Raw genomic sequence first — 18,385 nt, 5'->3', positions numbered from 1 at the left:
TTCCTTTAGTAAAATGGCATCTGCATGACAGAGAGGGAAAATTCATGGGTCTCTGGTGATGCTTCAGGAACTAGCCAATAGGTATCTACAGCATGCAATCCTAACCTACGCTGAAGGTGATGTTGTCGTTTATATGCTAGCTTGGTGAAGATCCAGTCTCAGGCTGAAATTTTATCAATGGTCTGTGTTTGGTTAGGGTTGACAACCTTCAGGTGGTGGCTGGAGATCTCCTGGGATTTCAACTGATCTCCAGAGATCAGTTCCCCTGGAGAAAATGCCTATTTTGGAAGGTAGACTGTATGGCATTGTTCCCCACTGATCCGATCAGAAGCCCCACCCACTTTCTTAAAACACTTGGTAGGCACCAAGAAAGATGTCAAGGGGTGCCACGGTGCCCATGGGCATAGGGTTGCCAGGCCCTCTTCGCCACTGGCGGGAGGTTTTTGGGGCGGAGCCTGAGGAGGGTGGGGGTTGAGGAGGGACTTTAATGCCATAGAGTCCAATTGCCAAAGCGGCCAATTTCTCCAGGTGAACTGATCTCTATCAGCTGGAGATCCGTTGTAATAGCAGGAGATCTCCTGACACCACCTGGAGGTTGGCAACCCTACATGGGCACCATATTGGGGGTCCCTAGTTTAATACATAGACCATTAGCAGCAGTGCAGTCATTACATTTGAATGGTTTCCTATTTGTTTTCCCATGTGTCAATGAACATCTGATGGGAAGACCCCAGGAGCTACTATGCTGGTTAGAAAAAAAAATCCCATTGTGATCTCTTTTGAAGCATGGAACCTTTCTCAAGTACCCAGTCCAGACATTGCAGATCTCACAGCTGGATTAACTGGCTGCAGTCAGCCTGCACTAACTCAGACTCTTGTCAGGGTTCATCTGTACTTGGTTTTTAGCTTCATCCGCTATCCCATCATGACCAGATGCTGGATAAGTCCATCTACAAAGCTGCCTCATACTGAATTAAATGGTTATTTTATCCAGCTAAGTGTTATCTTCTCTGCCTTCAGGATCTCAGGCAGAGAAAGTTTTTTTTAAACCTCCCAGCCCTGATCCTTTACTGGAGATGCCAGGGATTGAACCTGGGATCTTCTGTGGGCAAAGCAGGTGCTTTGCCATTGACCTGCCCCAGCCCTGAATCAGAGGAAGTGTGTGTGTAAAGTGCCGTCAAGTCACAGCAAACTTATGGCGACCCCTTTTGGGGTTTTCATGGCAAGAGACTACAGAGGTGGTTTGCCAGTGCCTTCCTCTGCACAGCAACCCTGGTATTCCTTGGTGGTTTCCCATCCAAATACTAACCAGGGTTGACCCTGCTTAGCTTCGGAGATCTGACAAGATCAGGCTAGCCTGGGCCATCCAGGTCAGGGCAAATCAGAGGAAGTATGTTACTATTTTTTTAAAACCCAACATCCTGAGAATACACAGGGTTGTGATATACTTTTGCTAAGGTCATAAACTCCTTCAGCCAAGAGTCTGCTGTTTGCTTGGCCAAAGGCCTTGTCTGGCCGCATGCAAATCAGCGTTTAACTTGTTCTGGCAACCTAGAAGGGCCAGATGAGAAAGACAGGCAAACACAGCCCGTCACTAGAAGTGCTTTGTTGGGCCTGAGGAGAAACTTCCTCTCGCTCTTCCAAGTTATCTGCAGGAACATTTCCTCCAAGTTAAACAATTTCAGGGGGACTGCAACGCCTGCTTAGTTTCAACCTCAGCCAGCCCCTGTTGCAGTTCACTCAGACGTATCAAAGTTAAATGTTTTAAATGGTATTTATCTAGTTGCTAGGGCTTTCCGCCTCCCCGCCTGTGTCAAGCACTTGATCCATCAAAAACGACAAAGTAATATTATTTTTATTTTTTTTATTTTTAGGGAAGGGTTCATAGACTTTTCTCATCATGTTATTCCTGCCCCTTTCCAGCTCTCTCTCTCTCTCTCTCTCTCTCTCTCTCTCTCTCTCTCTCTCTCTCTCTGTGTGTGTGTGTGTGTGCGTGTATGGGGCAGAGGGATATCTGTTCTGTAATACTGCAGTTAAATGAATTACTGCTGCAGATGGCCTGCAGAGATTTCATGCATGTTGCAGTTCATTTGTCCAGGATTTTTTTTTTTAAAGAGGGGGAGAACCCCTTGCTCTCCTCTCGGGTGGGTGTTATCAGTGACAGCAAATCAGACATTGTCGGCTTCACTAGCACTTCGCGAAGAGCCATTTCCTAAATTTTGTATGACTCGTCATTTACCATTCCTGATCTTTTAAAGTAGCACGCAAAGCTCCATAGCATGTAAGAATTTACTGACATGACCTCAGGTTACAATTCCTTTTTATTCTCCAGTTATGAAGTGTCACTGTGAACTGCTTAATGGATATAGATTTTGCCTTAGCAAGAGGCCGTCATCTGATTTTCCCGTTCTCACTGACTCCGTGCCAGGATTTTAGTGTCAAGCTCCTGAGAGAGAGAGAGAGAGAGAGAGAGAGAGAGAGAGAGAGAGAGAGCCAGCATGGTGTAGTGCTTAAGAACAGTGGTTTGGAGCAGTAGACTCTAATCTGGTGAACTGGGTTGGTTTCCCCACTCCTACACATGAAGCCAGCTGGGTGACCTTGGGCTAGTCATGGCTCTCTTCGAGCTCTATCAGCCTCACCTACCTCACAGGGTGTCTGTTGTGGGGAGGGGAAGGAAAGGTGATTGTAAGCCAGTTTGATTCTTCCTTAAGTGGTAGAGGAAGTCGGCATATAAAAACCAACTCCTCCTCCTCCTCCTCCTTCTTGAGGTGGGAATCCTTGGGGCAGCCTCACAGCTGGCTCTAGCTTTCCACCTCCTATCTGCTGCTGTTGTCTGGCTCTCTTTGCTCACCCCTCTCTGGGTTGCCTCTACACCCAATCCACATCCTGCATGCCCCTGCCTGGATTCCTTTAAGGTTCATGAAGCATTTGCTGTGGCAACCAAAATGGTACTCTAACTCCAGTTTTTTAAAGGTCTATGCAGTAAGTGCTATTAATTTTTTTTTGGGGGGGGAGGATTAACCCCCCCCCATTAGTATTCATCAAAGAAAAGTCAGATTTTTTTCAGGAAATGTATGGATTCCCTTGGGTTTGCAGAACCCTAAATCATAGCTATGTCTGGTCCTTTGTGTGAATTTCCCTATTTGCCCAGAGGCCAGCCCTTGGATATGAGGGGAGTATTGGTATGGATGGCTCAACTGAGCTAGACCAGGGTTCCCCAGTGAGGTGCCCATGGCATCCACCAGCACTTTTCCTGGCACCTGCCAAGTGCTTTTGCAGAGCAATCCTATGCAGACTTACTCCAGTTTAAGCCCATTGAAATGAACGGGCTTATACTGGAGTAACTCTCTTTAGGATTGCACTGTTAGAAATGGGTGGGGCCAAATGGGGTTCCCGCCTGGTTGGCCATTAGAGATCTGATTGGCTGTACAAATTATAACAACCACAGTGTTGGTTTTATCCTCTCAATCTTTCCCAGTGTTTTTTTTTAATTACTCCTCTTGTCCCCTGCCCTTGGTGTTCCTCTATGTGTGTGTGTGGTTGGCTCCACCTCCCATGGTAGCCATTTTGTGGTCGTGCCCAGAATTCCAAAGGCGCCCACAGGCTCAAAAAGGTTGGGCACCCCTGCACTAGACCAAGGTAGGATACTTGCCAGTCTTATACAGCACTATCAATATGCACAGTACTCTGCATAGTACAAGGAGACAAAACCCAGCCCCAAGGGGTTTAAGAACTGGAGGATGCCAACCCAGTAATCTCAGGAGAACAAAAGGTATCAATAAGTATTCCACAGAGAGAGAGACACACAGATAACTACCTGCAGGATTGTGGGGATTCATTATACACTGGCGACCATCAGAACAGTAAGACTTTCTGCCCTTAGTGTTCCTTAATGATAGAGGACTTGAAGTCTGGGGTAATGAAAACAGCTGAGAAGAGGCAATGCCGTTAGGTAGCTTCCAAGAATCCCAAATGATTCCCCAGCTGACAACCAGTCAGGATCTGCTCCCTGTTTCCATTTTCACTTCATTGTGTTATCTCTTTGGAAGTCAGGAAATCCCGGCAGGTCGGACACATGATTCATCATCTCGAGTATTTTTCTTATCAATGGTTGAAGGAGGTAGCAAAAGTCACCATAACAGTTCATGGAGACTTTCTTTGGCTCAGCTAGTAGTCTTTGGGTGGATCCGCGCAAGCATGCACACACAGAAGAGGGCAACTAAACAGGCTTCTATTATTTATACATTTCAATTGACAATTGGGGGACATTCAGTGAAAAGATTAGTTCTTGTGTGGCTAAAACACACACACAAAAGCATGAAATATTTAGTGCATTTGTAATGCACTGCAGATGGGAATAATACATATTTATGGACACTGTTAACCACATCTCTCCCACATTACTCTGATGGAGTGCATACACGCACTTGGAGCGGGGGAAAATTAAACAGCCCGTTAGAACAATTTATGAATACGGCTTCCTCTGAGGGAGCTGTATCAAGAGGTCTGCAGCCAGTGCAGTGTGGGCCAGCTGATACCATCTGCTGGGTTATTCAGTGAAGAAGATTATATTACAAGCCTTGGTAATGCCACGAACGTGACAGTAAAACTGGATGAGACTTTGGCTTGGTGCCGCCCCAGAAATGTGGAGAGCGAGAGTGGTTTTTCCACCGTCGGAGGTGGAGGCTTGTCTTTGTGGAATTGAAAGAAATCAAATTCAGAAGCCTTGAAATATATCAAGTTAAAATGAAGAGGGGGTGGGTGGGTTTGCACTTCTCTGCCTTAAATCTTTCTAGGATAGCACTCTCAGCCAAGCCCTCTAGACAATAGCGACTTTTAATGTTAGATAACTCTGGGAGTGATTGATCTCAGGATGGCTCCCAACCCAGAGCTATCTGTTAATGCTCATTTCATTACTATGACTTCACCTTTGGCAATCTTGCCCCCGTTCTCTACATTTTTTTAGCATTATAAGCGATAGTATCTTTGAACAAAAAAGTAGGGGCGTTATCTCTTTATTGATGGCTCTGCACTTGAATCACTATATTATTCTGGAAAAATGATTGAATTCTCTTTTTTAAAAAGTAAAATTAAACGTGTTCAGAATACCCAAGTTTTCTGATGCCCTGACCCAACTAGCGGCCATTCAAAAGAAAAGACCATCAGCGGTAGAGCTTGTGTAGAATATATACTTTGCATTCAGAAAGAACTAAGTCTGTCCCTGACATCTCCAGATAAAAGGATCACAGGGCCTAACTACATGGTACATTGTTTATAGGTTTATCCTGTGACTAACCCGTGTACTATTGACCAGACATATGTTGTGTGTTCCACGTTGAAACTTAATTCCTAGTTGTGAAGGGGCACCGATTCAGATTGGGCCCACAGATTGGGCCCACAGGGAGAAGGCACTTAAACCTTTTCTCCACGCATCATTTTCCTGACCCAAAAATGGCCCTGGAAGCCACTGTTTGCCTCAGTGGGGAAACTCATGGGTTGGATCTAGGGTTGCCAGTTCCAGGTTGGGAAATACCTGGAGATTAGGGTTGCCAACCTCCAGGTACTAGCTGGAAATCTCCTGCTATTACAAGTGATCTTCAGCTGATAGAGATCAGTTCACCTGGAGAAAATGGCTGCTTTGGCAATTGGACTCTGTGGCATTAAAGTCCCTCCCCTTCCCAAACCCCGCCCTCCTCAGGCGCTGCCCCAAAAACCTCCTGCTGGTGGCAAAGAGGGACTTGGCAACCCTACTGGAGATTTTGGAGGTGGAACCTTAGTTCAGTGCTATAGAGTCCAGCTGCCAAACGGCTGTTTTCTCCAGGGCAACTGATCTCTGTCACCTGGAGATCAGTTGTAATTGTGGGAGATCTCCAGCCACCACCTGGAGGTTGGCAACCCTAGTTGGATCCAAGCTAAGTTTTCCACTATATATTCATTTATTTAAACATTTATTAGCCCCCTTTCTTCTTTACAGAGCTCAAGGCAGCTTACAGCATACATAAAACACATAAAATATTAAAAACATAAAACCCAAAATTTAAAATCACAACTTGGGTTTGCTAGTAAACTTAACCAAATGTGGGCCTAAATAAAATCTGCCTTCCACTAATGGAAAGCAGTTTCATCAGTGGAACAGAACTTTCTTGCCTCTCCCCCCTTCTGATGAAGCCCCCTGATTTCATTGAAATACTGCTCCTAGGGTACAGGGGACCCACAGGATTGGCATGAGGGGCAAATCAGGGGTTTGCCACAGGAAGGGGGGAAGCAAAAATTACACCCCTTCCATTAGTGGAAAATTTAGCCTGGAACCAAACCTATATGTATGATGGGCTACATACAGGTTTCCCCTACAAGGCAAAGAACAACTCTCTAGTCTGTTTCAGGTTGGGAAAATAGTCTGGGATTAGGGTTGCCAGCTCCAGGTTGGGAAATACCTGGAGATTTTGAGGGTGGAGCATGAGGAGGGTGGAATTTGGGGAGGGGACAGACTTCAGTGGGGCATAATGCCATAGAGTCCACCTTCTAAAGCAGCCATTTTCTCCAGGGGAACTGATCTCTGTCGCCTGGAGAGCCGTTGTAGTAGTGGGAGATCTCCAGCCACAACCTGGAGGTTATAAGCTCAAAAAATCACCTGCGCTGTACAGTATAGTAGATAAATAAGAACCAGCACGCAGCTCAAATTTGCAAAAGTATCAAACAGTGTATTAATAGACAAAACAGTGGCCACAGTGGTGAAGTGCAAACAAACAATGAACACAACAAGAAGTAACAAAGTCTCAAGGGGCGTGTTGCAATAGACTTTTCAGGAACCAGAAGATCCAAAGGACTTAAAAGGTGTCTAAGTTTAGACAACTTTTAAGTCCTTTGGATCTTCTGGTTCCTGAAGTCTATTGCGACACGCCCCTTGAGACTTTGTTACTTCTTGTTGTGTTCATTATTTGCCCTTCACCATTGTTGCCACTGTTTTGTCTATTAATACACTGTTTGATACTTTTGCATATTTGAACTGCGTCCTGGTTCTTATTTATCTACCCCTGGAGGTTGGCAGCCCTGGCTGGGAGGGGAAAGATTAATGCCACTGTCCCAATCCAAATAAGATTCCAATCCAAATAAAGACTCAATGCACCTGGGAATACAAAACAAAACATCTGTCAGCAGAACCCAGGGCGGACCTGTAAACAGTGTAACATGTAGCTATGCCTGGTCCAGTAGCAAGTGCCAGAGAAGACCTTTCTCTGCCCAAGGATCTTGGAGAGCTGTTGCCAGTTAGAGCAGACAAAAGTTGGCCTAGATGGACCAGTGGTCTGATTCAATATGTCATCTGCTCTGGGTTCCACATGCATATATATCCAGAATTAGGTGGGGAAATCATTCATCCAAATAGGGGCAGAGTGCAGAATTTTCATGTCTGATTCAGCACATGCTGCTGATTGCCTGTAGCCACATCAAAATGATTATCAGTAGCAAGGGGTTGGATTTGAGCTCTCTCCTTCCTAAATATTGTCGAAGGCTTCCTGTTCGAAAAAGGCCTTGGTGTGATCATGGATTTTCTGAGTGTTCTGTGTGTGTAGCCCATGCTGCTTTGCATGCACACATTTGGGGTTGGATCCTGTCTAAATGCACACATTCGGGGTTGGATCCTGTCTAAATACACACATTTGGGGTTGGATCCTGTCTAAAACTTCCCCGGAAGTGCGACTTCCCTGCTGCTCCTCTTTTACTGCAGTCTGAAATGCCCCAGAAATGTGCATCTGGGGGAAGAGTTGGAGGGCTGCACAGGATGAGAAAATTGTCAAAATCTCCCCCTTGTGTGTGTGGGATTATTTCCCCAACATCCAAGCCCTGGATTGGGGCCATGGCATATCAAAAGGAGTCACTGCTGTCTTAACTAGATTTTCTGATTTCTTGGCTATCATGTATTACAAGCACGTGTCGCACAGACTAAGGGGATATACAAGGACACCCTATCCCTGGATGGCCCCTCTTTGTAGATTTTTTGATCCCCAAGGGGATGCCATATATTGCTACTAGGTATATGATGAAGACATGAAATGACTCAGTTACCTAAATAGACAAATGTGTACAGAAACACTTACACTTTATAATATTGTATTGAAAATAGCACATAGGCTATTTCCCCTCAAAATTGGACAAATGTAACTGTCCAGGATTTCCAATGAGTTCAACAGAAACCAAACCTTATAAACTGAAAGCATGTTGAGTGACAACTTTCCATTTGCTTTACCTGTGTACTTAAATTTTATTTCTCTTCTGGGTGCATGGTTGTGCGAATGCTTTCATGTTCTCAAATCCACATTTTCCAGTCTCACAAAACTTGGTTTGAATATTATGGTAAAATGTAAAAAAAATCAAGATCCAGTTCCATGGGGTCAACAATCCACAATAGTATTTCATAACTTTTCCAGTAGAGGAAGGAAATAATTCTATCACCCCTCCATCTTGCCACTTTCAAATGGAATATCAATTGGCCTTGAATTACTTCTATTTGTGTGACTTTTATTTCCAGAAATGTTATAGATTCAGACCTTGCCGTGGAAATTGTGAGTGCTCAGTACTGTTCTGCACATTTCTTGCCACTTTGGTACCACCTTTATGTTTGAAACTTCAATGCACCTTCCAGCTTTGAAATGAATAGAAAGTTCCAGTGTGTTTGAAGTGGGAAGCCAAAAGCTGGGACAATGCAGTAAGCTATTGAGAAAAGACTGAAGAAAACTGAATGTTCTTACCCTTAAGAAGAAAAGTCTGAGTACTTGCCATAATCTAAATAGTAACCACTTGCTGTCAGTTTTGCACTAAAACTTGAAAAGATTTAGGTTAAACAGAAGGATTTTTGTTATGCTAAAGCTGGTTCAAATGGCAACAATAACTAGGTTATTCTGTAATTTTAACAAGGATGTCTGTGCATTGTCCTGGGTGCTGATTGAGATAGGAAACATTATCTTTTTGAAATATTGACGAAGGCTTTCACGGTCAGAGTTCATTGATTCTCGTAGGTTATCCGGGCTGTGTAACCGTGGTCTTATCTTTTTGATTCTAAACAACGAACAATGCACTTTCAATCCACTTTCAATGCACTTCAGTGATTGTTTGCAAGTGGATGTAGCCATTTTACACAGTAAAATCCAGTTGCAAAGTGCACTAAAAGTGGAATAAAAGTACATGATTCAGTGCCCAAAGTGAAGTGTGCCACCAATTCTAATCCAAAGCAGATCAACAGTTTGGAAAATGGTCAACCATGTGTAAGTATAGTGGTGAACACCTCTTTGGAATTCTCTTAGAAAGAATGCATGGTACTCTTATATCCAGGTCTGCAGAAAAATGTGACCTCCCCCAAAATGGAAGAGAATACAAGGGAGCATCTTGTTCAGGGTAGCTTCCATCCAGAGCGGATGGAAGAGCAAGAATGGGAGCTGCCACCACCTAACCTGGGCAGATACAGGAAGAACTGAAGAAGAAGAAGAAGACTTTTTTTTTATATCCCTCTTTTCTTTACCCTTTAAGGAGTCTCAAAGCGGTTTACAATCACCTTCCCTTCCTCTCCCCACAACAGACACCTTGTGAGGTAGGTGGGGCTGAGAGAGTTTGGGGAGAACTGTGACTGGCCCAAGGTCACCCCGCTGGCTTCATGTGGAGCGGAGAAACCAACCCAGTTCCCCAGATTAGAGTCCGCCACTCTTAACCACTACTACACCATGCTGAGAGAGGCAGAGCCGTCGCTGCACGCGCCAGGCAGCTAAGAGGAAGAAAGGACAGCTGCCGTCACCGCCACATGTGCCAGGTGGGAGAAAGGAAGAGCCGCTGGAGCTGCGGCTGCACGTGCCAGGCAGGCTGGTGGGGGTGGGGCAGAACTGCTGGTGCATGTGCCAGGAATCGAAGGGGGGGGAGGAGGAGAGGAGAGTTGCCCTTGCATGCAGGCTTCTTCTCGTGATACAAGAAAATACATTTGCAACAACAGTTTACAAACAGTTCAGTATTTATTGGAGTAAAAATATATACATTTTTTTTATTCCAAACATAAAGCAAGTGGCAATTTACAAAAAAATACCACAATTACAGTCTTTTAGCATTCAATGCTATTAAAGATTTTCTTTTTTGAAGTGCAACGTTTCGAGAGACCACAGTTTTAATAAGAAAATAGGCTGGTCCACATTTCCTTGCATCAAGCCGGAAAGGTTAAAGAAAGGTCCAAGACACCACGTCTGTCTAGGAGCTGATATGAAGCATGATAGCTTGCACATGTGCAGAGACAGCTGTTTGGCTCCAGCACTGTTTACCTTAAAACAAGCCTAATTTATTACAAAACGTATTTCAAAACCATATGCCACATGACAGAAATGGTCCCTGTAGTACCAAGCATTTGTCTAACTCTAAAGGTACTTAGTCGGCTAAAAATACGAAGGTTTTTTTTTTTTTCAAGATGTCTATGCTGGTAGCCATTAGTACAAGGGTCATAGTGATCGCCCAGGAAAGTAGAGGGGGACACACACTTGTGTTAGCCATCTGGGTTGTTTTACTCCAATTTTCCTTGACCCCCCCATCAGCCCCTTCTAGCACCAAGCAGCTTATTTTGGGCCTGTTGTCTGTTTGCAACGCTCCGTGGGTCTGTCTCCACACTGCTGATTCAAACCAGGCTGCAAGCCACTTAACAGCCCTAGGCCCCAACCAGGGACTGGGAACTGTTGTCTTGTGAAGGGACTTGAGATCACTAACAAAGACTTCGCAGCATTTTTGCAACTCTTGTTCAGAAGCCATGACAGTTACAACAGGTTCACATAGGGTTGCCAACCTCCAGGTACCAGCTGGAGATCTCCTGCTATTATAACTGACCTCCAGCCGATAGAGATCAGTTTACCTGGAGAAAATGGCCGCTTTGGCAATTGGACTCTATGAATTGGATTGCAGTTGTCCAATAACTACTTGTGCTACTTCAATTTATAGTGCAGCCCTTTTCATGTGGATCGGACCTGTTATCTCATTCCAGTTGTCAATAATTTCAGTTGAGCTTGTGTAGGAATAGCATTCAACAGCTTACATCCCTAGATAGGCATTAAGAACTCTGTGATGATGTAGAACCTGATGTCAAATATTTGAATAATTGGTGCCATCTCTAAGTGCTACAAAAGGGAGATGCTCACATAAAGGTTTCCATCATTTTGGAATTGTGATCCAGTTTCTTAGAGAGATCCATGCAGCATCCATGTTTATTTGAATAATTGGTGCCATCTCTAAGTGCTACAAAAGGGAGATGCTCACATAGAGGTTTCCATCATTTTGGAATTGTGATCCAGTTTCTTAGAGAGATCCATGCAGCATCCATGTTTATTAACTCTAGAAGAACAGTTATATTAGCCTGTGATAGAAAACTCAACAAGTCCTGCGTCATCTTAAAGAACAACATGGCATGAACTTTGCTGGCCGGAATCCATTTTGTCAGGTTGATGTGCCATACACTTATGCTACAATAGTCTTTAAAAAGCCAAATAACTATTGCTTAACTCCATAAACAAATTATCATTTCAAGTACCTGTCAGGCAACTATCTGCCTGTAGGAACTCTGCAAAAACACATAAATAAGAATTTGGGAAAGATGGTTGAGATACTTTGAAGCTGGAAAAATATTTTTCTGTGAAATAATGGAAGATATGGACAGTTTGTTTACCTGTTTGAATTTTGAGATCCCTACCACCAAGCTTTTTGGGCTTTTCCCACCTAGGAAAACCATCCGTGGGTCATGGGTGCCTGAGAAAAATGCCAAAGCTGACTCAGAGAGAAAATTTAGTATTTAAAATATCCCTGTACAAGGAACTTGTCTCTCCAGGACAATGTCCTGGTGGTTCTACCCACCACATTTCATTAATCACATTTCCCTGAGAATTTTTATTTCTTTTCACAAACATAAATTTGACTTCCATTTGCCACCAGCTACAGGGTGACACTGGCAAAAGAAAAATCCAGTAAAAGCATGTATACCTCTGATATGAAGAAAACCACAACGGAAAGCCACCATTGGGCAAAATTCCTTAAGTGAAAGCATTGGATCAGATCGAGCAATTCTCATGAAGGAAGTTTTCCTTTGTGGAAGATTCTGACAAAACAGAAGGGAATCTTTGGCTTCAGCTCATAATGTGTTAACACCCCCCAAAGGTAAAATAAATAAAATTTATCGCCATAATTATACCTTTCTTCTTAGTTTTGTATGAATTCTCCCAATGTATTTATATAATTAAAATATTTATAAGACTGCCTTTCTTCTGACTAATCCATCCCTAATCCATCCACCATCCAAGAGTAGGTTCTTAGCTGTTAAGCTTCAGAGAAAAGTGAATCGCCTGCAAAGCAAACCCCCATAGAACTGCTTAGTATTATTTTTCCCTTTTCGGAAGATGCTAGAAAATGTAGTTCAGGGTTGTGGTGTGTGGAATTACCAATGCTCTTTCCAAACTACAATTTAGAGGATTCTTTGTAAGAAGCCATGACAATTAAATTGGTATAAGACCTATGCATTTGCAGTGCTGATATGCCTCCAGAGAATCAGCATGTTTCATCCCCTTCCCACTTCTTTTATCATGAAATGCAGCTAATTCAGATCTAAATCCAAGAGTAAGTTCCAAATTATACAATCTTCATATTACTATTCAAATGGTAATCCACCACCGTGATAATAAAAGGGTCAAATCCAGCAAAAAATTCCAGTTGCCAAGCTGAGGTGAATAAGAACTCAGTACTCTTTGAAACGCAGGATCAACCTTAGCAGAAGGGAAAACTTAGTATAATAAGGACCTCTAAACTCTGCCTGTTTCTCTTGAAAGCATTCTTCTTTTCAAAAAGGCTGTGCATGAAAATTATATGGATGTGGAATGTCGCCTTTCTTTAAATAGGGCAATTATATGACATTTCCTATTATACACAGATCACAGTAATGGTTAAACTCTTGCTTACAGAGCAAAGGGACATGTGCATCTGCTGCAAGACCCCAAACCTGCAGTTTTTTACTTTTATTAGCATTGACAAAGGCTATGGTTAGGTTTTTGTCAGCTTCAGCTTCAGGAGAAATAATCCCCCAGGCAAAACTGTAAGTACAGGAAAACACCGGCCCAAGAGCTCAAGCAATGGGCAAGTGGGTGGAGACAAAAAACCCCATCCATCTCCTCACTGTTTTTTGAAATGGACCTACACCCCTTTCAGAAAGAGACCTCGATCGATAGTTTTGTTAAAAAGCTAGTTCGTAAAAAACTTTCTCCTTACAGCCTGATAACAGTAACCCTTGTTCTTTCACGTTGGGGAAAAAAAGATCCTGCTAAATGGTTGCATGTAATTGCAATGTTCAAGTATTCCTAGCTGCTCTAAGGAAATTGTGATTCCAGGCTTTGAAAGACCATGAGCGAGGATATATGGGCACATAAGAAAACTGGGATTGCATTTGAACGCACCCAGTCCTTCCATTCTTATTTAATAGCAAATTAGCCTGGGACCATGTATTTCTAAAGTGGAAGGTCCAGCTAGGGACATCCCATTGCCTGAAGTAGAAGGGAAGGGTGGAGAGGGTCTCCACCAATAGCGAGGGCTCAGAAGGACCCCCTGCTTTCTCCTTATAGGTCAGGATGCGCACATGAATGTGCTAGCTTTTGTCCTTTGGGGCAGGGCCCCATCAGCAGAACAGCAAGGTACCACTGGATTCAGCCCATGGAAACCACTCAAGTCAGCCTTGTTGGGCTTAGAGATGGGGATTGGTTGAAAGCTCAACGAATCCCTGACACTCAGCTGAGCAGGGGCACTGAGACTCAGCCTGGCTAAAGTGAAAGGAGAACAACTAAAGCCCTGGGTAGAAGAATCCATGGGGGCTGCAACTTTCCCAAGCTCCTGAGCTGTGTATGTATGGAAGGGAGGGTTGGGGGTGGAGGAAGATGAGCAGTGGAACTGAGGAGGGGAGGTGTGGGCCCAGATAGAGAAACACAATTCAGGGTGGGGGTTGAAGAAAAGAAGCAAAGTTAAAAGATAGGACATTTTCTTTCTTTTTCCAACTCCCTTTGTCTATCCCTCTCCATTTACAATCTCCCCACTATATGCAGATGACCTATAATGCAGATTATTTAGGGGGGTTATTCTTCATTAAAAGTCAATCAGCAAACTCAGAGAGGCATCAATTAAAAAAAATAAATCTGCTGGCCTTCCAGTATTGAAGCAGGAGGGAGACTAGAAATTCAAAGATGTTTCTTTCATGCTCTGCTCGAGGGCTAAAAGCTGGTTGCAAGATGAAAGGAAGTTATAAGCAGTTTCTTGAACTGTTTATAATAATAATTTATAGCCAATAGAAATCTAGACTACTGTTCTGGAGCAAAGAAGGGAGTGTTTGGAGGGCACCTTGGTCTGAATTAAGGTTGAGTTTGATATAGAGTCTTGCTGTGAAACTGACAAAGGCTTGGAGGGGAGTGAAGATTGATGTGCATTTATACTGGTGGTATACCTGGTGGATACTCATTTGGGCTCAGAATTCTGCTGCGGGGAGAGGAAGAGCTCCTCCCCGCACCCAGCCATTTTCCTGCCCTGAAACAGCACTGGTTTGTGTGTGTGTGTGTGTGGGGGGGGGTGAGATTTCCGTTTTTGATGACCCACTGCACAGAATACTCCATGTGGTGTAGCAAAAATGGGGAAATAACTCCCCCTGTGCTGTTGCAGCACCAGAGAACAGCTGGGGGAGGCAGGAACCCTTCCTTTCCCTGTGGTGGTATTCCAAGCCCAAACAAACTTTCCTCTGTTTTTAAATAGCCATTCTCTGCAGCTGCAGGGAACCAACAACTAGTTTGGCCCTATGTCCCCCATCCCCCCCCCCCACACACTATTAGCAGAAGTGGATGCTGTACAGGAGGCAGCCTGCAAAAAAAAAAAAGTCATCTGCAAAAAGAGATGACTGGTGAGCCCCGGCAACTGCCAAGGCAGAGAAGTAACAATGGGTTGCTTGTGAAACAATTACCGTGGTGCCGTTTAGACTACGGATCAGGTTCAGCATTTTCATGATAAGCCTGATCCTTCAGGGACTTCTGATAATGCTTTAGTAAACACATGCTCAGGTTTTAAATAAAACAGAACTGTGCTTCTTCTAAAAAAAGGGGGGGGTTAGATTGAATGCTAGGGGTTTCTTCTCCCAGAATGAAGAGTGTAACAGAGGAGTGTAGCGAAGGAATGGGCATTTTTCTTCATTATATAAATATAATTGGCCTCCTTAAAAAAAAAGCGACATATTTAATGCCAGAATGTTTTTAAAAAGGAAAGTAATAGTGACTGCAGTATTTCAAAACCTCTGCATCAGTGGCAGAGAGGGGGATTAAAAGCCATAACAGCTGCTAAAGTGATCCTAGCCTTGGCAAACCAACTGTCATAGAATCATAGAGTTGGAAGGGGCCATATAGGCCATCTAGTCCAACCCCCTGCTCAATGCAGGATCAGCCTAGAGCACCCCTGGCAAGTGTTTGTCTAGCCCAGTGGTTGGCAAACCGCGGCTCCCGAGCCGCATGCGGTTTTTTGGCAACTTGAGTGCGGCTCTCGAGGAGGAGGAGGTGGCGGCGTGCTGCGGCTCCTCCCCGCAGGTGGAGGTGGCAAACGGCTGGTGAGCGGGCGGGCAGCTGTCGAATCCGCCTCTGCTCCCCCCTGGTGAGCAGCCCTCCGCCAGGGGGCAGAGGTGCTGGGTCGCAGCCTGGGCAGGCCGGACTGGCTGGCCAGAGGAAGAGCTGGGGAAGCACGCCCCCTGGAGCAGGAGGGTGAGGAGCCGCGGGGAGTCGGCTGCGGCCGAGGTAGGTGCGGGGCAGGGCGGGGTTGCGGGGAAGAGTGGGCCGGGGGCGCTGCCTTCTGCCCCGCCCTCCACTTCGGAGTCTCCCTCGCCGCGGCTGGGCTGGCTTCGTGGAGTCCGAGAACATTTGGCCGGGCGTGGCTGCGGGGCACTGGGTATGTGTGTGTGTGGGGGGGGTGAGTGTGCAGGTGATGATGGCTTTTCTCCTTCTCGTTTGTGCATGGCCGTTGATGCACAGAAGGTTTTGCCTTGGGTTTGCTGCTCTGTAGATGCACATTACGGATACCGTGGACCTCCAAAAAAACAAAAAACAAAACAAAAACAAATCAGTGGGTTTTAGATCAAATCAAGCCTGAACTGACCCTAGAAGCTAAATGACTAAACTGAGGCTGTCGTATTTTGGTCACATCATGAGACGACAAGAATCACTGGAAAAGACAGTCATGCTAGGAAAAGCTGAAGGTAGCAGGAAAAGAGGAAGACCCAACAAGAGATGGATGGACTCTATAAAGGAAGCCACGGCCCTCAGTTTGCAAGATCTGAGCAAGGCTGTTAAGGATAGGACATTTTGGAGGACATTGATTCATAGGGTCGCCATGAGTCGGAACGACTTGACGGCACTTAACACACACACACACACACACAGATGCACATTTCCCCCCATCCAAATTCTCAAAACTCTGCAGGGGGGCTTAATTTTGAGTTTGGAGGACGCGCATGGGGGAAGATGTGCATCTACGGAGCGGCAAAGTTTAAGAAATTTGGCTCTCAAAAGAAATCTCAATCGTTGTACTGTTGATATTTGGCTCTGTTGACTAATGAGTTTTCCGACCACTGGTCTTACCATTGCTTAAAGACTGCCAGTGAGGGGGAGCTCACCACCTCCCTAGGAAGCTGATCGAACAACTTTTACAGTAAAAGTCCCCCCCCCCCCCGAATACCCAGCTGGTACCTTCCTGCATGTAATTTAAACTCTAAGCTTTAGTGCTGGCAGGCAGATAGAAAAGCTGAATGGCCAGGCAGCAGTTGCTTGATGAATGCAATAAAGTAGAGCGTCTCTCAGCAGGCTGATGCTAAGCACCAAGAAGGGCTGGCTGGCCTCAGGCAAACCCCGCCCCCCTTGAATCCTCACAGTTCACTGAGCTAATGAGTCTTTCCCAAGAGCAGATGATGATTAGAGACATTCCAAAGACAGTTTCCAGCCAATCCAGCACCGCCAACAGCAGACTGACAGCTCCAGCCTGCAATCCTGTGCACAAATCCCCTTCTAGCGATGCCACAGAACTCCAGCCCTAATCTGCAGCAGTGAAAGGCTGCAATCTTAAATGCAGCTCAGGGAAAGCAAATCCCCCTGAAACTAGTAGGACTTTTATTTTCAAATAAATAAATAAATAATCAACGGCTTTAAGATCAGACTGTAGAAGAAGAGTTGGTTGTTATATGCCGACTTCCTCTACCACTTAAGGAAGAATCAAACTGGCTTTCGAACAGCTTCCCTTCTCCTCCCTACAACAGACATCCTGTGAGGTGGGTGGGGCTGAGACAGCTGTGACTAGCCCAAGGTCACTCAGCTTGCCTTATGCGTAGGAGTAGGGAAACCAACCTGGTTCACCAGATTAGCGACAGCTGCTCATGTGGAGGAGTGGGGAATCAAACCCGATTCTCCAGATCAGAGTCCACTGCTCCAAACCACCGCTCTTAACCACTACACCACGCTGGCTCTCCTACACCATGCTGGCTCTTTGTAGAAATCCTGCAATGCCTGAGAGGTTCACTGGGGCAAATTATTGTGACAAGAACCCTTCCTTTATACTGTGAAAGAAGTGAGAAGACAAAGATGCCTCTTCCTGTATTGTTTTGTACATGATATTCAGTCATTGACCATTAACAAGCTTATGTGGTTGTTACTTCTCCTGGGAGGGGGAGACACTGGTGCAGTGTATTTGTCTAAGTTAGTTTGCCCAGCCCATGCACAGAATTACCTTCTCCAACACTGAAAGAGTTTAGGTTGTTTTTTTTAAAAAGCTATTTATGGGCAATGTCCTCCTCAACCTGCTTCAACACTGGCCACATGGCATCTGTAGGTACCAACTAATGTGTTTTTTAAAATTGCCCTGCCTAAGATTTCACACTATGCATTCCTAACAGCCTCAGTCAATGCACCTTTACAAGCACAAACACCCTGAGTTTGCATGCAAAAAGTCTCTAATCTCATCTGAATTCTTTGCCAGTTTGGGTCTGTCTCATTTATACAGGGGCAGCATAATCCATGTGAGAAAACAGATTCTAGATGAAGCAACCAGAGAAGAGCAGACACAAGAATCACAACACGGGCCCTGTCCTTTGCCAGCAGACGCTTGAGATGCATCACCTAACTCTCCAATTTTTAGTTCCTGGTATGAATTAAAGGCTGGTGTTACTAGTGGCAAGGGCTCTGCTTACTTTCTAGAGAATAAGCCTTCAAGGCAGGATCTCTGTTTGGTTTTAATACTTTGTGGCAATCAGATATTTATTATACGTTCCTAATAATAACAAAAACTGCAAGGATAATAACGCACAAACTATTCCCTAGCTGCACAG

Source organism: Euleptes europaea, chromosome 6 (assembly GCF_029931775.1).
Source record: "Euleptes europaea isolate rEulEur1 chromosome 6, rEulEur1.hap1, whole genome shotgun sequence".
NCBI classification, from domain to species: domain Eukaryota; kingdom Metazoa; phylum Chordata; class Lepidosauria; order Squamata; family Sphaerodactylidae; genus Euleptes; species Euleptes europaea.
This window is presented reverse-complemented; position numbering follows the sequence as displayed.